Raw genomic sequence first — 23,717 nt, 5'->3', positions numbered from 1 at the left:
AAGAGCTGAGTTCAAATCTTGCCTCAAATACTTTTTTTTATGACTATGAACAAGGAAATTACCCTCTGATGGCCTGACAAAAGGATCTACTGGATCCACCAGAGAAGGAAATGGCAGAACCCCCAGTATCCTTGCCAAGAAAACCCCATGGATAGCTATCGTCCATGGGATTATGAAGAATTAGATAAGATTGAATGATGGAACAGCAACTTCTTGATGCCAGACTCACTATACTATACATGGTGTGGCTGTCTAATTGTCAAGTTTTACATTTGGGTGACATAAAGAAAACCTTCCCAGTGATTAGAGCTACCCACAAATAGGATAGGCCACTTCAGAATGTAGTGGGTTGTTTGTCATTAGAGGTCTACAAGCAAAGTTTGGATGGGCCACTTCTCTAGAGTGTTATAAAGGGAATTCTTTTTCTGCTAATGGTTGGATTGGATGGGAGAAAAGAGAATAAGCATTTATATAGCACCTGCCACATGCTGGGGACTATGCTAAATATTTTATAAACATTATCTCATTTAATTTAAATTAAATGGCCATGGAGATCCCATTTAACTCTGAAATGTTGTGATTCTGGGTTTATAGGAGTCAAGAGATCTGGATTCTAGTATTAGCTTTTTCATTAATAGCTAGCATTAATATAAGTTTGGATTACACTTGACATATGTTAACTTATTTCATTGTTACAAGGTCTCATTAAAGTAAGGGTTATAATAATCCCCATTTTACAGATAAGGGAACTAAGGCATAGAAAAGCCAGTATATCTGAAGCAAGATCTGAATTTAGATCTTCTTGACTCCAAGTCCCATTGCTCTGTCTACTTATTATACCACTTGGCTACCTCAATAACTTCCTGTATGATTTTGGATATGTGTCTTTCCTTCTCTTATCCTCATTTTTCTCATTTGTGTAATGAAGGGTTTGGACTAGATGATCACTAATATACAGCTCTGAAATTCTTTGATTCTATGGGACTAGAGGCTGCTCAATGGTTAGTCAGTCAGTAAAGTTATTAAGTGCTTACTGTGTGTCTGGCACTAAGGACATAAAAAGAGAAGACCTTAAGGAGCTCCAGATCTAAAAGGAGAGATAGCAAGGAAATAGATATGTACAAACAAGCTGAATACAAAAAGAGGAATAATATGAGAGGAAAGACAGGAGAAATGAGAGAGGAACAATTTCATATAGAAGGTGGAATTTTATTCTTGAGGGAAGCTAGAGAAACCAGGAAGAACAAATGAGGAGAGAGAATTCCAGTCATGGGGGAATAGCCAGAGACAATGCTAGGACCTGAGAGGAATGGCTTGTTTCTGAAAAAGCAAGGAGGTCAGTGTCAATAGATTGAAGAGAAATACCTGGCAGAAAGTAAAGCGTAAGAAGGCTGGAAAGTCCACATGTGTAAGGGTTTGTTTATAAAATGCATATGAAGTAGGTAGAGTGCTGGACCTGGAACCAGGAAGATTTATTTTTGTGAGTTCAAATCTGGTCTCAGATATTTGATTGCTACATGATCACTTAATCTTGTTTACCTCAGTTTCCTCATTAATAAAATGAGTTGAAGAAGGAAATAAGAGACCATTGTAGTATCTCTGCCAAGGAAGCTCCAAATGGGGTTGCAAATAGCCAGACATGATTGAAAACAACCAAATGACAAAAAATCCTCCTAGGATTGGTGTAAGGATCAAATGAGAGGATAAAAATCTTTTTAAAAGCACTATGTCCAGTTTCTGGCACATAGTAGGCCCTTAAATTCTTGTTTCTTCCTTCCACGACTTACAGAGATTTCTTCCCTAATCAGCAAGTGATCCATTTCAACCTTACCAAATATTCTGACAACTGGATCAGTTTCTCCTAATATATGCCATCCAATGATACTGTGTTTTGCTATGCAAACAGGAGTATTACAGGAGTATTCTGAATCCTTTCAAAAAGAGTAATTCCCTTTTAGGTTTTTCTATATCTTATCTCAGCTGAAATGTAAACAATTTTGCTTTCACACTTTTTGTTCCCAGAAAGCTTCAGAGCTAGGAGATGGTGTTCTTTGGTTTGCCCAGAGATAGTACATATCTCTATTTCAGGTTTCTGGAAACATTTGTCTGGCTGTTCAGTTCCCAGGACAAAGAATACAACAGTATAACAGAGAAAGGACCTTTTCTAGTATGACACTGTCCCTGAATAAAAAGTGGCTATTAAGTATTATCTAGAAACTACTTTTCAAGACAAAGGAAGGAAAATATCACCCAAACCCTAGGATTTTTTTTTCCATTTCCATTTCTAAAGACTGGGTGACCACAGCCTAAAACTGTGAAGACCACATGGACTGAATCTTTCTTAACTTTCTTTTCTGGTCTATATCTTTTCCTAGCCAGTTGAAGGCAGAGATTCCTCATCCTACAAAATAGTTTAGCATGTAGACTGCAAATGCTTCCTTGTCCCCCAATTCCACAAACACAGCTTTCTCTTTGTTTAACCTAACATTGCTTGCTGCAGTTGAAATCCAATTCATTAAAGTATTACTTCTCAAGAAAATGCAGAATAATTGGTTATAATCAATAACTAAGATTAGCTACAACCTTTAGGATGCAATTTGAGGGGACACAAGAAAGAGCCTTCTTTTGCTCCCTTCCTCCAGTATCACTTACACTCGTTGCCATTTGCTTCTGTAAGATTTAAAATTAATATCAGGGGGCAGCTGGGTAGCTCAGTGGATTGAGAGCCAGGCCTAGAGACGGGAGGTCCTAGGTTCAAATCTGGCCTCAGACACTTCCCAGCTGTGTGACCCTGGGCAAGTCACTTGACCCCCATTGCCTACCCTTACCACTCTTCCACCTATAAGTCAATACACAGAAGTTAAGGGTTTAAAATTAAAAAAAATTAATATCAATAACTACAAGTATATTTTATAAAGTTTATTAATAATTACGTGAAGTAAAAAAATAAATTAAAAGAAATAGAAGTTCAAACCTAATTATCTAACAAAAATAAGACCATGTGAGTAAGTTCTCCTGGCTGTCCAAAGTTGACTTCCATAGCAGCCAGCCTCTGCACTTTCCTCTCACCACTTCCTGCACTACAATCAAAGGAAAGAGAGAGTGAAGTGGGGCAACAAAACACTTATATTCTCCCTACGTTAGCACATAAAGTGAGAAGGAACATGGGATGCTGGGAGAGAGAGCCCTGGGGAGCAGATTACATACTTCATTCCTTTGGGTATAAAAGGATTTGGTTTTAAAGAGTCTCCAGGCATATCCAGGAGAACAATGTACACAGAGACTGATACACTGTGGCACAATCGAACATAACAGACTTCTCTACTAGCTGCAATGCAATTTTCCAGAGCAAGGCTGAGGGACTTATGAGAAAGAAAACTAGCCACATTCAGAGGAAGAACCGTGGGAGGAGAAACACAGAAGAAAAACAACTGCTTGAACACATGGGCTGATGGGACTATTATTGGGGATGTAGACACTAAATGATAACTCTAGCCCAACTATAAATCATATGGAATTAGGTCTTGATCAATGATACTTGTAAAACCCAGTGGAATTGTGTGTTGGCTAATGGGGATTAGGGGAAATTGGGGTATAGGGAAAGAACATGAAATATTTAACTATGGGAAATATCAAAATAAAAATAAAAAAAGAAAAAGAAAATCCACTAGATAAAAAAGAACAACAATAACAACAAATAAAGAGTCTCTAGTCAAAATTCAAGAAGTCCTGGGAAATTTGAAACTTAATTCAACAAATATTAAATAATTCACATTTCTTTAGAGTTTTAAGGCTTATGAAATAGTTTAGGTTAGGTAACCCTAACCCTTTTAACATAAAGAAATTAGGATTCATATCAGTGCAAGAGGAAATTTATAGAGATGGGTAGGGTCTCTCTAATTGGATTAGCAGGATAGAATTTTCTAGTAATAAGTATAGAAGATTTCAGAAAAGAGGGAAGATGCCAGGTAAGAGAAAATAGATTGAGAAGAGCAGAAATAATATCATAAGAAAGCCTAGAACCTAAAAACCAGAGTTATTCTGTATAGCCCTGAGCTGGAGGTGGGTAGTTATATACTAATGTACTAACTAGTAGTGTCTGAGAGTAACCTCACAAGGTGGCACTTGGCATCCCTACATGCTCTATCTGGAAGCTCCCATCATATGTCTCTAAATAAAGGCTCACTGTAATTTCATCAAGGTCATTAGGTAACTCATTAAATTATTGATGGATAGCACCTCCCCTTAAAAATAATATAAATTAGCCTAGGATAAGAATGTAATAGGAATATCATTTCCAGCTAAAAAAGCTATCCCATGCCAATTTTTACTGTGTTATCTGAAAACATCCCTAGTAATCTAAGGACCTGGGTTCAAATCTTAGCTGTCAATTCAGTTCTGTTTTATTTATTTATTTTTTTAATATTTTTAAACCCTTAACTTCTGTGTATTAGTTCCTTGGTGGAAGAGTGGTAAGGGTAGGCAATGGGGGTCAAGTGACTTGTCCAAGGTCACACAGCTGGGAAGTGTCTGAGGCCAGATTTGAACCTAGGACCTCCTGTCTCTAGGCCTGGCTCTCAATCCACTGAGTTACCCAGCTGCCCCTGTCAATTCACTTCTAAAATGAAGGGGTTGAGTTAGATGACTTTTGAATACCCCTTTAGTTTTAAAATTCTGAAACAGCACCCATCTATGATGCAAGATGGGAAAAGTTGGGGTCTCAGCTTAGTTTTAGACAATACTATGTAATCTCAAACATAGGGCAACCTGAAACTAATTTAAAATTGTACTTCCTTCTTTTCCTGTCCTTCCCAATTACTATTTTTGATAGCCCATGGAGACTAAGAGGCCCCTGAATAGGACCCTTCTTATCAGAGAACATAGGCAAATGTCCTGATCCAGTGACCAAAATTCCTGGCCATTTTGGATAGGACATTCAGAAATCACGAGACAGTGTGATAAAAGGAAAAAGAATAATACTAGGCTGGGTATTAAAAGACCTGAACTGGATTCTTGGCTCTTCTGCTTGCTAGATGTGGAAACCTGATCATTTTAACCCTCTGGGACTCAGTTCCCAGATATGGAAAATAAGATGCTACTTTTACTGCATACCTCAAAAGATTGTTGTGAGAAAAATTCTTTATCAATTATAGAGCACAATAGATATTCGTTGTTATTAAGGAAAAAAAAGGACAGACCAACTATAGCTGAATGGGCAAGAAGGAGGAGGGGTCACATCCTGTCCTGCCACAGAGGGCCTCTACAAAAGCATAATCCTACCTCAGAGCAACTCTACTAGATATCATTAACTGGAGACTATCAAACATCTGGAGTAGATAGCCAGAAGGAGAGATAAACCAGACTATGGCTGCTTGAATGACTGCTTTCTTTCACAGTTGGTGGAACCACAATGCTTCTTGCAGGAGTTGATGCTTGAGCTTGTTTTTGAAGAGGGGATGAGCTTTTTGCCTCCAGAGGAGAAAAAAGAAAGGATGTTGTAGGAAACATTTCAGCATGAGCAAGTTTTTTCTTTATACACTCTTCTGCTTCTTTGCCTTTCTCTTCTCCTTTCCTTCTCTCCCTATAAGCAACCCATTGGGTTTCTTATCCACTGTGTGTTAAGGAGCAAGTGTAGTCTATATTTTGTTCATTGTGACAGGAAGAGTGAGCCTGATGGAGGAAGCTGCTTTAATCCTGTGATTGAAATTCCAAGGAAATTATTGAAAATGCAGGGAGGCAGATGAGTGATATTTCATTTTGCTGGAACTTTGGAGCCAATATTGTCTCCTGAGTGGCCCTTGGCAACAAAAGGTGGTTCTGAATTCCTTTTGTTCTAATCCTTTCATCTTGGCCAGAGAGAAACTAAAGCCAGAGTGCCTTTTGAAGCTTTTTTTTCTGTATTAAAAAATAAATACAACCTTTCATAGCAATGGACCCAAGGCTCTTCTAAGCACTATAATAATGGAAGTGATGCCTATACTCATGCCTATGTTTTTGCCTATTATGTGAACCCACAAAGTTGCTCGGTAGGGTAGAACTTAAGCAGGAAGATGTGTTTCTCTTCTTTGCATTCTTCCCTTGAATCTACTAGATTGTATATATTACTAACTACATTCCATCATCCTCAAGTAAAGGGAGTGATAAAGGGAGTATTTTGAAACTTCATTTTAATTTTAAAATTTCATAGTATAACACAGGTTTAGAATTGGGAGAGAACTCAGAGACCATGGATATTAAGGGACACTGCCCAAAATCATATAAGTGGCTAATAATAATAGGCAACTAGATGAGAGTGGAATCAGGAAGTACTGAGTTTAAATCTTGCCTGAGACACATACTTATGTGATGTCATAGGTCAATCACATTTCATTTCTTAGCCTTAGTTTCTTCACTTGTAAAATGGAGATAATAATAGTGTTTCCTTCTTTCTCAATTGTTATGCTGGTTAAATCACATAGCAAATAAAAAGTGCTTTGTTAACCTTAAAACACTATATAGGGGCAACAAGGTGGGATTGAGGGCTAGGCATGGAGTTGGGACATCCTGGATTCAAATATGGCCTCAGATACTTCCTCGATATGTGACCCTGGGCAAGTCACTTAACCCCATTTGTCTATCCCTTATTGCTCTTCTGCCTTGGAACCAATACTCATTATTGATTCTAAGCCAGAAGGTAAGGGTTTAAAAAACACTTATATACCCTACCTAGTAGTAGTAGTAGTAGTAGTAGTAGTAGTAGTAGTAGCAGTAGTAGTAGTTAGTAAGTGTCTTAAGATGGGATTTGAATATAGGACCAAGATTTAAGGGGAGATATTAGGTGATTTTATTTCCCTAATGACAACAAAGGTGATTCTCTGTAATAACGATCCTTTACAAGATTTCCAGTTTTTTTAAGAGGTCTAAAATCAGTTCTTATTTTTACCAGAATCAGGACCTCTCTCTAAATCCTGAGATAGTAGAGAGATTATAAAGTTAATAAAATCATTGATATAGTATTGAAGTAACCCTTCTAGGTCATTTAATCTAATCCCCATATTTTATAGTTTTTTTTATAATTGAGAAAATTGAGCCTAATAGAACTTGTCACTTGCCTAAGACCATCCAAGTTAGTAAAGAGTAGAGTTCAAATATGAATCACAGTATTGACTCCAAATCCAGACTTCTTTCCATTATATGTCTCATCAGCCTAGGAATCAGGAAACCCAAGTTCTCATTCTGGTTCTGCCATCAAGTAGCTAAGTGACTCTGGACCTCATTGATTCCTAATTTCCTCTTTTATGAAGGAAACTAAAACTAGATGTGTCTCCATAGGGTGGAATAGAATGAAAACTGGATTTAGGTTCAGAAGTGATGGATTCAAATCCTGACTCTGCCATCACCTCCTGGGTGACTTTGGATCAGTCACTTGATATCCTGAGTCTCATTTTCTTTGTCAGTAAAGTTGAACTAAATGATTGACAGGGCATTTTTCTAGCTCTAATTCCTTTGACCTATAAGGTCCCTTCTGGATCTAAAGATACATGATTGTAAGAAGCATTTCCAACTTTTATTTCAGTAATAGATTGATATGTCTTGACAAAAGAAAATTCTGATGCCTCATATATTGAGGCTCCCTCCAACTGTCACCTCAACTACTAGTTTTCCCTTTGACCATTCTATCTTCTGTGATCATATCCATCTATTCTCAGAATCTAGATAGTGTAGGATAGCAGTAATAGCAATGCATTAAAATATATTTGGCCAGCCCACGACAAAATGGTGGAGTCAGGAAAGTGTCTCTTGATCCCCAACCTTCTTTTCCTACTTCTCACCATCAAGAACTGGAGAAATTATTCAATGATTTATGGCTAATGTTGTCCTTAGAAGTAAATGTATAGTGTTAAATGACATTTTCTTAGAGGAAGTTTACAATTATGACTATCATATCAGCCCTTTATTTTACTAGAAATATTTCTTAGATGGTAGAAAGTGTATTGGAATGGGAATTGAGGAGAGATTTGAATTCTAGTCTTTGCTCACCTTAACATGCTAGACCTTAGTTTTTTCATCTTTATTTAGACACCAACAAGTGCTGTTGGGTAACATATAACTTCATTTTTAAAGGCTATATGCTGTCAGTCAGATGTTTGTTCTTACCACAAAATGGGGCTTTCTAGGCTCACAGTGAGCTAGCTATCTCTTTCTTCCCTCCCTTACTACTAAGTATTGATTATAAGGTAGAATAGTGTTAAGACCTAGGTAATTGGGGTAAAATGACTTGGCTGGAGTCACTGGTGAATTTATTCCCTCTCCATTTCCTTTCTTCTGCCTCATAGTTGTTGCCTGGAGAATTGGCATTGCCTCTCTTCCAGAATTTATTTCTCTTTTTAAATCTTGCTTATTTGTTATCTGTAGCTTTATAGAGTTTTGTCTCTAGATATAGGTAAGCTTATTTTCATTGCTTTTTAAAATGTGTTTGCTGTAAACAAATAGGTCATATGATGAAGAAGAAAAAGGAGAATGACCCAAGTAGCTCTAAATAGCTACTAGTTGGCTTATATTGAAGCTCTGTTTTTGACTCTCTGTCTTTGTCTCTGTCTCTGTCTCTCCTTCTCTCTCTCTATTTCTCTGGCTCTTTCTGTCTCCATTTTTATGTTTGGCTCTGACTCTGTCTCTTCACAAAGAATGGCTTTATAAGCCAGATCAAAAGTGAGCTCCCATTTCACTCTGACTTTTCTCATTTTACAATTCCATATTTATACTTCCTACATATTCTTCATGGCCCAGTTTCAATGGCTTCTCCTGTATGAAGCTTTCCTTAGTCCTCCTCTCTGCTCCCCCAATTGTCAATGATCCTTTCTTCCTTAAGGGTATGAAAAAAAAATAACAGTGGAGTATAGGACTTTATGGTTCTTTGATTATCAAGTTAAAGAATTATTGCCCTTAAAAAAAGCTTCACTTTTCTTCCTTAATTAAATATCTTTGCAAGCGAGTGTTTCTGTGCTTGGAGTATTAAAATTGTCAGAGCAATCTGGCCTTTCTGGATTTTCTCATAATGCCCAGAAAATGGAACATTTCTCCCCTTGTTGGCTATTCAGTTTATTGAGAGGATCATGGCAGAAGTGTTTGGCTAAATCCTAAAGGGGCAATGGTTCAGATGAAAGTTAAACAAAAACAATATATTCACAAATGAGATTTTTTTTTGCTATGGCACTTCCACCATGGCAGCTAATTATCCCTGCAACATTTCATAATGAATATTAAGTGCCAAAGCCTGGCACTTAGGTGACCAGAGATGCTTTTCCAGGAGAACTTCTCTCTCACACCCAAGGAGTTGGTAAACATTTGTGAAATATGACTCATGCTTGCTTCAAAGAGGTCATGTAAGGCATTCTTAAAAAAAAATCCAAACTTAACTTAGCTAGTTCAGTAAGAAGAAGGCTGGATTCTATATGAGGCCAGAGTTAGGTCTGCTCCTCATATACCAGAGGATAAAAGATGCCGGACTCTTCCCACTTATAATAAGATTCCAGGAATTCATATTCAAAATGGTTCAGTAGCTTCCTAGTGCATAAAAAAAAGACCAACTCATCAGTTTGACTTTTAAAGCCTTTCACAACCTGGCTCTAGTCTAGCTCTAAGTTAATTTCACATTACTCTACTTTACGTTCTCTTTTTCCCAACCAAATTGGCTTACTTCATGTTTGGCTCCCCAATATAGCATGTCATCTCCTCCTCCTGGGGCCTTGGTATTGTCCTCTGTTCCTAGAATGCCTCCTTTATACTTTCCTTTTTGTAATTCTTGGCTCCCTCCAAATCAATTCTCAAATATCGCTTACACAAAAATGACCTTCCTGATTCCCCTACTTGTTAAGGATCCTTTATTCATTTTTATTTCTTGTGTATGTATTTTGTATATGTAAAGTGCACCTCACTTTTCCACAGAAGAATGTGATTTTGAGTCCAAGGGGTATTTTAAATTTTGTCTTTAATCCCTAGTACCTATACACCCAGTTTCTAGAACATCCTATACTATTTAAAAGGTATTTGCAGGATTGAACTGGAATGCATCATTCCTAAGTCAGGCGCTCTCTTGTTTGTCAAATGCAGAACACTCAGATGTGTACACTTCCTTTTATAACCAAAACCATTAAAAGAGAGAAAGAGCAATTAAGAAGCCCAGGAGAGAGATGCACAATGCATTTTTGAGAAAGTGATTTGTAGAAGGATGCAGTCAATGGAGTAGGGAGAAATTTAGAAAGCTACATTCTCATTTTACTTTTTTCAATTCACTGGTATTGACTAAAACCTGGCAAAATAATTTTCTATTCACTTATATAGCATTCACTCTACACAAACTCACCTAACTGGTACTAGCTTCTAATTTTCAGCCCTTTAATCCTTGAGATACCAGATAATATGATGAATCTGTTTTCAGTAGATTATTTTAAACCTTGTCAACTGAGACTTAAAGAGAATGTCACTTATGATTTAATTTCCCAAACCAGCCTTCCAAAAGAGAGCCAAGTTTTGTAGTCCAGCTACAATTCTAAGTTATGCTGCAATTTCTATCAAAACATAGCAGGAACAAGATCATTTGGCCTCTGGCATGATTCAGAATAAGTAATATAAAATTCACTTAAAAGAGTTCTCCTTTAAAAAAAATTTAGTAAGTTTTTATTGATGTTTTCTGTTTCTTACATTATTATAGAAAATCCAAATTTTTCCCCTTTCTTATCCTAGAGCCATTCCATATAACATATTTTTTTAAATAGGAAAAAAAATCAACACAACTGATAGATATATTGAAAAAGTCTGATACATGTAGTGTGTAACACTTGTGGGCCTCTTACCTCTGCAAACGGATGGGTTGGGAACATTCTATCATATATCTTCATTCAAGTTCAATGAGTTTTGCTTGAAAATGTTTTATTTTTTAAGCATAATCATTTCTTGATTTAAATTCTACTCATCCCATTGAATCCTTTTTGTGACAAAGAGTAGGAAGTTTAGCAAAATGACCATTTTTATCATCATATTACCTTCCAACTTAGAGTCAATACTGTGTATTCGTTCTAAGGCAACAGAGCCGTAATGGCTAGGCAATGTGGGTTAAGTGACTTGCTCAGGGTCATATAGCTAGGAAGTATCAGAGGCCAGATTTGAACCTAGAACCTTCTGTCTCTAGGCCTGGCTCAGCTGTTCCCCCCTTTAAAAGCCAAAACATGTATTCATTTATTTGCTTATTTCTCTCTCTCTCTCTCTCTCTCTCTCTCTCTCTCTCTCTCTCTCTCTCTCTCTCTCTCTCTCTCTCTCTCTTTCTCTCTCCCTCTTTTTTAAACTTTGCCTTCCATCTTACAATTAATACTCTGTATTTGTTGCAAGGCAGAAGAGCTATAAGGGTTACACAATGGGGGTTAAATAACTTGCCCAGGTTGCATAGCTAGGAAGTGTCAGTGACAGATTTGGACTCAGAATCTCCTGTCTCCAGATCTGATTCTCAATCCACTGAGCCATCTGGCTGCTCCCAATCTCATGCCTCTAAAATGAGGAAAAGGATGTATGTTTTATCATTTCTTCTTAGGAGTCAAGAATGGCTATTTCAATTCAAGTGAATTTTAACATGGATTTAATTTACATTATTGTAGAAACTGTAGATAGCACTGCCTCTGGAGTAACTTCCCCAATTCCCTCTTGAATAGTGCCCTAGAAGGCATTAGACTACTTCTCTTCTAGAGGTGGGATTGCTGAGTCTTTTCTTGCTGTCACTCACAAGTCCCCATTCCATGTGTTCTCCATTTTCCATTAGTTAAGAGTTAATTAGCTTTTAGAAAGCAGACTTGGCTAGAACAATTGGTATAGAAACATATCCCCAAACCAGGGGCATATTCTTTCTTTGAATATTCAAGGTCATTGGAGAGAGTAGACTCAAATTGAAAAACCTACTGTGCCCAGAAAAAAGCTTCTGGTCACTGTATACTCTTTTTCCCCTTTATGGAATCTTCATGAAATTCTTCTTAGGTGTACTATCTGCTGAGCTCAGAAGGTTACTTCACTTATAGAGCCTTGAAGCTCTCTGTTTTTGGTGGGTCTACTTAATCTTTAGTGTGTCTTTCAGCTCCTGATTCTAGTGTTGTTGTCAACCACTGTTATTTCAGAGATGCTGCTGTGCTATTTTCTCTGGTTGTTAGTGAGGACTATTCTGTTGGCTTTGGTGGCTCTTGTAAACTCACATAGTTGTTAAGGGGAAAGGAAGGAGGAGAGGACTGACAGATTATCCCCTCCCCTAGAACTACTTAATCAGGCAATCAGTAAACATTCTGAGTATCTACATTACATGGACTCTGCCAAGTGCTAGCAATATAAATATGAAAAAGAAAGTCCCTGCTCTCAAGTAGCTTACAGTCTAAGAGAAGAAGACAACTCACAAACAAAAAAGAAATTGAAGCAGAGGGAAGACACCCAGCCCATGGGCATGATAGAGATAACCAAAGAAATGTAGCTGGGGGGAAATGAAGAGATGACTGCCCCAAGTAACTTCCTTAAATAGAATTTCTGGGAGTTCTCTGTTCTCTAGTCTGAGGGTGATGAAATATGAGTTCCAGGATGAAGAAGTTATTGGGACATGACTGAGAAGAGGAATGCAGTTGCTGCTGGGTTGTCACATTTTCAAGTTCCTTGGTACATTATGCATAAGTCTGCAGGTGTGTCTAATTTTCTGCCAGTTCCAGATTATTTTTTTGTGATACTATCTGTATTCATTTAAGGATTAAAGGTTTTTTCTACTTTCAAAATAATTAAGGATATGTTTCAATTAATTTCATACTTTTAATTGATTGCTTCCATCTAGAAGTCTGGGTCTTGTGGCTGTATTTACATCAATTGTTAAGGGGGTAAAAACTCTCTCCCTTGTATACTGTCCTCCAGATACGTCTTCTGTTCTTATTTCTGCATCTTTCCCTACACATTTTTCCATATTTCTTTGGTTTATTATGTTTATTATTTCTTAAAGTACAATGCTATTAAATTATGATCATAGTTTTACAGAAGAAAGAGATTTTAGAAATGTTCTAATCCCCTCTGTGTTTGTCTTGGCAAGTAGATTATCAAGTATTTTATAGTGTCTAGAGTTATTTTAAATGGAATTTCTTTTTCTATTCCGTGCTGCTAAAGTTTGTTGGTAATATATAGAAATGCTAATGATTTATTTGGGTTTATTTTGTATCCTGAAACTTTGTTAAAGTTATTAATTATTTCAACTAGTGTTTTAGTTGATTCTCAAGGATACTCTAAATATGCCATCATATCATCTGCAAAGAGTGATCATTTAGTTTCCTCATTGCCTACTTTAATTCCTTCAATTTATTTATTTATTCTCTTATTGCTAAAGCTAGCATTTTTAGTACAATATTAAATAATAGTGGTGATAATCAGCATCCTTACTTCACCCCTAATCTTACTGGGAAAACTTCTTACCCCTATTGCAGATAATATTTGCTTATGATTTTGGGTGGATATTACTTACATTGGAAGGAATGGCTCATTTTTTTCAATGCTTTCCAGTGCTTTTAATAGGAATTAGGTATTATATTTTGTTGATGGATTTTTCTGCATCTATTGAGATAATTCTGTAATTTCTGTTAGTATGGTTATTGATATGGTCAATTATGCCAATCTTTTTCCTAATATTAAATCAGCCCTACATTCTTGGTATGAATCTCACCTGATCATGGTGAATTATCCTCATGATATATTGCTGTAGTGTCTTTGCTAGTATTTTATTTAAAATTTTTGCATCTATATTCATTAATGAAATTGGCCTATAATTTTCTTTCTCTGTTTTTCTTCTTCCTGTCTTAGGCATTAGCATCATATTTGTATCATAAAATAATTTAGCAGGATTCCTTTTTACCTATTTTCCCAAATAGTTTACATATAATTGGGATTAATTGTTCTTTAAATGCTTCATAGAATTCACTTGGGAATCCATGTGGCCCTGGGGATTTTTTTTAGTGAGTTCATTGCTAGCTTGTTCAATTTATTTTTCAGAGATGAGATTGCTAAAGCATTTTTTTCCTCTTTCATTAATGTGGCCAAGTCATAGTTTTATAAATATTCATCCATTTCACTACTTCTCTATGGGTAAGACAAGATTCTATGCCCAAATGAATATGGTTGATATTCCCTCTCTGAGCCAATTAGAATGAGAATTAGATTTAAGCATTGCCCATCACCATTCTCATTCATAATTTTCCTTTTCTGTCATATTGTCTTCTTATGTTTATATGCCATAATTTTTTGTTTCATTCCCTAAATCAAGTGACACCTAATTTGTTTCAGTTTTTGCTATGACAAAAATAACTGTTGAAATGCATAGAACTTTTTTCCCCTCTGCCCTTGATTATTTGAGGTATTGACCGAGTAGTAGGATTACTGGAAGCAAGGACATTCATAGTTTATTGACTTTTATCGCATTGAAAAAAATTGTCTTCCAAAATTTGGACCAATTCATAGGTCCATCAATAGTCTATCAGTGGATGTATGTAATTTTAATCGGAAAAGAAGTTTAAACATAAACAAGTTTATTGTGAAATTGTTAATGCCAATTGGGTAGGGAAATAGAATTGATATTTGTATGTGTGAACCATAACCCACTGTTCCAAGTTCAGGGCTTGACTATATAGTTTTCATTCTTGGGAGCAAACAGCAAAATTCATTCTCCTTGGCTCATTAATCCCCTACTCAAATTCTGCCTCAGGAAACTCAAAATATAACTAAGTTGTTTGAATATAACTTTTGTTTAGGTCCCCCCAAATTGGGTAAAAGCACCCCTGGATCCTCTATAAGAATAAAGGTAAAAAATCCACATTTTGTTTTTAGTTTTTATTTCACTTCTTAGAAAACACAGGGGACTCACAAAAGACTATAAAAAAATCACTATAGTTCTCCTTTTCTAAAGTCCTCCAAATATGTCATTTGGACTCTATTAGGAAAAAAATATTGTTTTGCTATTAAAAAGTCCTATAACATTCCAATTAGTCCCACCTTTCACTCATAATACACATACAGATGTCTAGTGCTTTTGGAATAATAGCATATGCATTACCAATAATACAAATGTTGAAATCAAACAAACTAATGCATATAAATGCTTTTAATACACAATGCTTTCAAAGTATACCTTAATTCATTATATTTATATATATTCTTTTCATAATGAAACTCCTTCATAAAATTGTTGACAATTGATACCTCCACTTCTTTCTTTTTCTTCTGAACCCTTTTTAGGCTGGCTAATTACCTTATCATTCAAGTGAAACTGTTCTCTTCAAAGTTAACAATGATTTCTCAATTGTTAAATTTAATGATCTTTTCATAATTTTTAACCTTCTTGACTTTTCTGAAGCTGTAGACAGTGTCAATTACTCTTTTCCCCCAGATTTCCCTTCTTTTTCAGGTTTTTGTACTACTATTCTTTTTTGGTTCTCTTTGCTAGTCTTTACCTGGGCCATAAGCACTAATTGCCCTACTTTGTTTCCCTTTAAAAGCAGAAATTGTATTTTTGCCTTTTATTGAATCCCAGGCATCTAGCACAGTGCCCTGCACATGTTATGTGCTTAAAAATGTTGCATGCTGTTGTTGTTGTTGATGATAATTTTTTCCTTTCCTTCTCCAAGATCTCATTATTGTATTGCATAACATAGTTTTTTAATATGATAAAATTGAATCCTCTTTTATTTCTGCTAAATGATGATAATGATAATAATAGCATTTATATAGCACTTGAAGAGTTGCAAAGTACTTTACAAATATCACTCTAAGGACCAACCTAATTAAATAAGTTCTGTTAATATTTGTTAACTGAGAACTAACCAGGCTAAAATGATTAAATTAAATGTTGATAGGACAATAGTACTTATTCTATCCTCCCCCAAACCCTGAGATATATGGATTATTATTATCCCCATTTTATAGATGAGGAAACTGAGGCAAGCAAATGCTAAGTGACTTATATAGTTACATAATCTAGAAAATAGATGAATTCAGGTACTCTTGACTCCAGGTCCAAGTTTAAATTTTATTTATTTATTTTTATTTTTTTTTATATACCTAGTAACCACCACTATCACCACCAACAAAAAAAATTAACTAAATAAATGCATAAAAATTTTGTGCAAATCACAATCTACATATTGTTTACAATTTGCATATATATATATATATATTGTATATGTATACTAACATCTGCTTTTGAGTCCCCTTTGGATTTGCTTTACTTAAATACTTTTTTTCTCTTCATTTTGTGGCTATTTTAAAATTGTAATCATGGGTATATTATTCTTATTCTCTTTTCTTCTCTTTCTGTCTCTTAATATATTTTTCTTATTTTATTTATGTTTCTAATACTTGTCATTTCTAATAACATAAAAATCTATTATATTAAAATATCATAACCTATTAATCCATTTCTCCTATCCATTACATTTGTGCTATTTTCATTATTTTGTCATAGTAAACAAAGCTTCCATGAGTATTTTCATGAGTTTTTTAACCTCTCAATAATGTCCTTTGGGCCTAACTTTAGTAATGAGGTGTCTATGTCAATGAGCATGAACAGTTTTAGTGCTCTTAATGTATATTTCCATCTCATTTGCAAAAAAATAAACCACAGCTACTCTAACAATGTAATATTAGGCCTGTTTCTCTATGAATCTATCAACATTTAATTTAATGACTTTAGTCTATCTGGTTATCTGTTAAAATATATTATCACAACCATATGTAAATAGATTGGTCTTCAGGAGCATACTCTTTCCAAAATAAGTCTTTCTAGCTTGGTCATACTCAGTGGAACTTTATTACAGTTCCACATCCCTCAGGGATGAAGTATTATCTCCAGAGTGTTGATGATGAGGGTAGAAGTAAGACTTTTGCAGAATATTTATGCTTTCTAAGCCATTGCTGTCCCACTAAAAACTGTGTTTGGATTATATGTATGCTCATGGTTAGATCTGCTACTAGAGGGGGCAGCTGGGTAGCTCAGTGGATTGAGAGCCAGGCCTAGAGACGGGAGGTCCTAGGTTCGAATCCGGCCTTAGACACTTCCCAGCTGTGTGACCCTGGGCAAGTCACTTGACCCCCATTGCCTACCCTTACCAACCTTCCACCTATAAATCAATACATAGAAGTTAAGGGTTTAAAAAAAATTTAAAAAAAAAAAAAAGATCTGCTACTAGACTCAAGCACGCATGTGGGGACTCTCGAGAGATCTCTCTTATTTAGCTTATCTAAGCTTCTATTTATCTCCTTACCTTTTTTTTATCTCTTTCTTATTTATTTATTTATTTGCTTGTTTGTTTGCTTATTTATTTATTTATTTGTTCATTCATCTATTTATTTGTCTGTCTAGTTATTTATTTGTTTAGTTATTTATTTAATTAGATTAATCTAGATCTGAAAGGGGGAAAATTAAAGTCTGCTGCTCTGTTATCTCTTTTCATCTGTATCACACTTGGTTTTTCCTTTAGAAATCTGGTGCTATAACATTTGGTTCATACAAGTCTAATGCTTCTTTATCTGTAGTACCTCCAATGTAACATATTTTCCCTGATCATCCCTTTCAATTATGTCCATTTTAGCCCCAAATTAGTCAGAGATCATGACTGCTACTCCTGCCTTTTATGGATCAATTGAGGCATAGTATTTTCTGCTCCAGCCTCTTACCTTCATTCTATGTTTTCCCCTCATTTTCATTGTTTTTCTTGTAAATAATGCATTGTCATATCCTGATTTTTGATCCTTTCTGATATGCATTTTTTTACTATGTGTGAACTTATCCCATTAAACTCAATAACATAGTTAATAGCACTGCATTCCTAACTAGTCTATTCCTCTTCACTGTCCTTCTCTTCCTTTCTTTCTGTTGTATTTCTCTGTAGATGTTCAATTTTCTTTGGACTAATATCCCTCCTATTCATATCCCTTCCCCCAAATCCTCCTTTATCCTCTTCCTTTGCCTTCCTAATACAAATTGGCCAACTTTCCCAAAGGCCACTCCTTTATCCTTTTCTCTTTTCCTTTTAATTCTTATTCTATCCACCCTTCCTCAAATCTGTCCCTTATCCCCAAGCTGTGCTCTCCTACTTCTTAATTTCCTCATTCCCTCACTTTATCTCTTACCTCTTGATATATACTTCCTTATAGGCACCCCCCCTTTTCCCTCCCTTTTCCCTTTTTCTCCTTTGTTTTAATCTATTCTTCCTTCTCTTATTTCCTTAGTTCCCCAAGGGGATATCCAGTCTCTTCTTTATCCATTTCTTATTCCCTCCTTTTCTCCATGTATTAAGAAATTTTTTATTCTTCTATTGGGTATTTTGTTCTTTCTTTATAGTTCCTGTACTACCATCCCTTCACCCCCTTCTCTGTGGCAGTTCCTCCACTCATTCTTCCTCTATATGAGGTAGCCATTCCATTCTTCCTCCTTCAAGTCTATTCCACTACCATCTTAGTTCATTACATTACATTCCTTCTACTTTGAATTTTCTATGCATTTCTGCCCCTTCAGAATATTCAGGCAATGATACCATTCCCAAGGGTCATAAATGAATTTTTCCCATGCTAGAATCAAACAATTTGACCTTTGGGTTACTTATGATTAGTCTTCCATTACTTTTGTCTATTCCTTATGGATGAAATTTTTTGCTTAGTTCTGGGTTTTTCTCTAGGAACTCCTTTAGTTCATTAAATATCTGTTTTTTTACAATTAGGTTCATCTTTGCTGAATATGTTATTCTTGCTTGTAAGTCCTTTACTTTTGCTCTGTGAAATGCTATGTTCCATGTTCTGTGTTCTTTTAAAGTTGTGGCTACTAAGTCTTTTGTTTTTCTGACTTTAGCACCACGGTATTTAAAAAAGTTTTTTTCCTCTTGTTCCTTCTAGTATTTTTTTCCTTAAAGAGAGGGCTACTGAACTTAGCAATGATGTTCATGTGAATTTTTATCTCTGGATCTCTCTGTGATTAGTGGATTCTTTCAATTCAATTTTACCTTCTGTTCCTAAAATTTCTGGGCAGTTTTCTCTGATGATTTTTTAGACCATGGTGTCTAAACTGTTTTTTTAAAGTGCAACTTTCCCAGAGTCCAACTATTCTTATATGGCCTTTCTTTGATGTATTTTCCAGCTTTGCCATAAATATTTCATATTATCTTTTATTTCATTCTTTTCGTTTTGTTTTATTGTTTCATATTGTCTTAGGAAATTGTTAGCTTCATCATGTCCAATTCTAGTTCTTAATATAATATTTTCTTCTTAGGTTTCTGGATCTCTTTTTCTATTTGGGTAATTTTTCTTTAATAATTTTCTTGGTTTTCTTGCATTGCTTCTATTTTTTCCCAATTTTTCCTCAGTTTCTCTGCTTTATTTTTTAATGTCTTTTTAAAGCTCTTTTTGAACTTGTGGCTGTTTGTTGTATTTTGTTATTGTTGTTTTTGAAGTAGGTATTTTTACTTCACTATTTTTTGAATCTGAACCAAGATCTTCTCTGTCCCCATAGCTATCAATAGTTGGGTTCTTTCTCCTTTTCTTGTAGCTAGGCCAATAGATTTAATTATTAGCTTTTTTCTTGAGTTCCACTATTCTTACTGTGTTGATGTATGTTATCTCAGGTATCACTTTATGCTTTAAGAATAAGGGATCCTAATTTATAGGTGAGAGAGAAGAGGAGTTAATAGGGATCCTTTTTTTTTAATTGTGGGAATAGCATTTTGTTGACAGATTGGTTCAGATTTCATTCCCACAAATGTTCTGGACAGAAGCAGAAGATAAATGCCAGGAAGCGGTACCTGAAAATTGTCTCTCTGAACTTTAGCATCTCTGGCTACTTGAAAAATATAAGGTACTCAAGAAAGTAAAAAATGGAAACAAAAGTCCTATATATACCAATTCATTCATAACACTTCTTTCAGTAGCAACAAAATAGAATCAGAGCAGGTTCCTACTAAAGGGTTAATGATGAAATAAATTATAGTTTAAGATTATAATGTAATATTATTGTGCAGTAAGAATGATGAATATAAAAATCTAATTAAATACAGGAAATTATTCTAAATGGATGCAGAATGAAATAAGCAGATTTGGAAGACTAATATACACAATGATTACAACAGTGTAAATTTAAAAAAAAACAAAGGAAGTCATATTCTAAGTAACTAAGAAATTGATAATGGTCTCAAAGACCAAATTAAGAGACATGTGCCAGTAATATGCTGATCAATGTTTAACAACTCAATCTCAAAAATATATGGATAGCAGACTTTTAAGTTTAGTCTACATCAATGATTCCCAAAGTGGGTGCCACCACCCCCTAATGGGTGCTGCAGCAATCCAGGGGAGTGGTGATGGCCACAGGTGCATTTGGGGGCATAGAATGACTGTAAGGGGGCAGTGATAGTATGTGACAGGGGGAGCTAAGTAATATTTTTTCTGGAAACGGGGTGGTAGACCAAAAAAGTTTGGGAACCACTGGTCTACATTATTAACATTTTTTTCATTCCTTTCTTATATATAGACAGTCAATAATTGCAAATTAATCATGCCATGATTTGTAGCATTTAAAGACTCACACTGAAAATTTAACAATCAATTCTGGGAGCTGGTTCAAGCTGGCTCCAGCACACTCCTAGCCATATGAGATGGAATACATCTAGTAGGGGAAAATATTGTATATATTTGTCTGGTATAAGCATTTTATTAGGTGTTCTTACTTAATCATTTTGCTTTTCTTACAAGGGGAAATCGAAGTGAGATGGGGATAGAAAAGCAAGGGAAAGGAACCTTTTCAAATATGATTATGATGGCAAAATAAAAGGCACCAATACAATTTATTAAAAAGCAATAAAGGATTCTATTTGCTCTATAATTTATAATCTGGTGGGGAGAAAAGACTGGCAATATATTAAAGTACTGACTTTAGATTACTTTATCATACTTTAAATATTAGGACTATATAATATTCCAAACTCTTTGGGGCAAGTATGATTTTCTTTTTCTTTTTTTTTACACAATAAATCATAGAGCAACCTACATAGAATACACATTTGCAAGAATCCCAGGACATTTATTTGGAAAGAGTTCTTCAACTCACTTGTCTAATCTATACTCATTAGATCTCCCTTCATAAATATTTGCTGAGTTTGTCATTTTTGAAGGTTTATAATAATATTGACTAAAAGAACAAATGTGATCATTGCTATTTTATAGAGGAATAAACTTAGGCAAGAAGGGCTTCAGTGACTTTCTCAGGTAGCTGGGTAGCTAGTAGGACATTTTTATAATTTCAAATCTGTTAGCCTTCATTCCAACAAAAAGATATGAAGCCATATTTTATGCAAAGTACTATGGTAGGTACTGATTGTTGTTTTTGTTCCATTGTGTTAGTTGTGTTTGACTCTTCATGACCCCATTTGGGATTTTCTGGGCAAAGATATGAGTAGTTTGCCATTTCCTTATCCAGCTCATTTTACAGATGAGACAGACAGGGTTAAATGACTTGCTTAGTGTCACACAACTAATATTGAAGGCCAGACGTGCCTGACTCTAGATCTGGCACTTTATCCACTATACCACCTAACTGCCCCAGGTGCTGATTGTACAAAGATAAAAATAAAGAAAAACAGTTTGGAATCTTACATTCTAACATCTAACATCATGAGATGGAGTACAGTACATAAACTGATAAATATAAATATGATCATTTGAAAAGGGAGAGAACATCAACAACTAGAGGAATAAGGGAAGGTTCCCTGTAGAAGGTGACATCCTCCATCCTATGGAGGAAAGTAGGACTTCTAAGAGATGAAACGCAGTAAAGAGGGCATTCTAGGCATGAGGGCAGGCTGTTCAAAGGTATCAAGGTAGGAGAAGAAATTCCAGGTTTGAGGAATAGTCAATAAACTTTTTTAGAGGAAATGAAGAATGCAGGAAAGAGATTATGTAAAATAAGCCTAGAAAAGTGGGCTGGGACTATACCACAAAAGGCTTTAAATAACAAAACAAGGAACTTGTATTTTGTCCAATGGAGCAACAAGGACCTCAGGAATACCTGCTGATAGTAAGGCCCAGTCCCAGGAAAGGGATCTCATAAAGATGGAACCATATACTGAGATACAAAATTTAAATTTGAGAAATAGCTTAGCAATCACAAAGTTTAAATCTAAAATTATCATACCTAAGTAGATGAATGTCTGAATTGTCTTAACCTCTGTGTGTGTGTGTGTGTGTGTGTGTGTTAATGAGGGGAAATAAAGAAGAAAGAGAGAAAGGAACACATCATTTGTGGTGCACATGTTTCCCTGAACTATTCTCTTCCCCAAATTCCTTTATCCTCCTACTTTTTGAATAGGTTCAGTGTGAAGTGAAAGGACTATGGAACTTTAGGAAATGAGATGGAGTGTGAATTTATGATTTCTCTCTAATGTTAAAGGAATTCCCTTTCCCACCCTGCAGTAATGTCAGAAGTATCAATGCCCTAGAAATTTACTTTGTCTACTTGGTCTGGATTTCTCTTCCATTTTGGGGGAATACCTGGAATGGTTAAGCCAAACTAGGAAGTTTGAAACACGGAAGCATTTTCTCTATTGGGGAGGCAGGGCACCCTGTGCTTCCCCACAAACATAAACACACACACACACACACACACAAACACACACACACACACACACACACACACACACACACTATGTCCAGAAGCTCAGTTTTTTGCTTAAAAATTGAGGGATACACACCATCCTAATCTCAATATCCCTTTTGGCTTTGGCTTAGGTGGAAAGTACTCAGAGTTTCAGAGCCTCTAGAAGAGGAGATGCTTAGCCCTGACATCCCCAGCCCCCACAGGGCTTGCAGTGGCATTTCTGACAGTACCTTCCCAGAGTCCACAGCCCTTGCCTTAAAGCCTTTAGGTACAGTTTGGTACCCTCTAAATTTCCAGATCCTAGGGTAAACCCCCATTTGTCTTGCCTTGGTTATAATTCTGAGCCACATTTATTATAATATGTATATGGTTTAAGTACTTTTCAGGGGCTTTAGAGACCAAAATGTTGATATAAGGAAGCTTTGGCTTTAATGTGATTTTATGTATAAATAAAGTAGTCCTGTGTAAACTTTAATCTGGCCTAAAACATTTCACTAGAAGTCTCTTTTATTGTAGTCTTCAGTGTTATATTACAGGAGAAAAGGCCATTATTAAAAGCATTTTCTTCCCAGTCCCTTCAAATGCATGCAGGAATTCAGGGATGAAGTTTGTTAGCTTGACTTAATACAGAACTAATACTGTACAAGTGAACAAAGAATCCCATGACTGACTTTTAGAATGATATTTAGCCCACAGTATAGCACTGAGAATAATAATAATTCTGCATTCCTGAATTTCTCTCTACCTCATTGACTTTTCATCTCTTAGGATCTGATCTTAAGACATATCTTGATTCTCCTGTCTGTGCTTCTTAATTTCTTTTCCCTCCACTAATAGGCTTATGATGGAATGCTATAATTTATTCACCATGCAGTACTATGTCAGTTCCACCCCCGCTTTCTATAATTTATAACATATACTATTTTCTTCACTGAATAATTTAACTCTTAGAATCTTTTGGTGATATACTTTGTCTAAAAGGTGCTGTGTAAAACAGGATTTTTACATTATTGAATTAATGATATAAGGATGGAGTCCAGAACAGATGAGT

The sequence above is a fragment of the Gracilinanus agilis genome, chromosome 2, assembly GCF_016433145.1.
Source record: "Gracilinanus agilis isolate LMUSP501 chromosome 2, AgileGrace, whole genome shotgun sequence".
Lineage (NCBI taxonomy): Eukaryota > Metazoa > Chordata > Mammalia > Didelphimorphia > Didelphidae > Gracilinanus > Gracilinanus agilis.
This window is presented reverse-complemented; position numbering follows the sequence as displayed.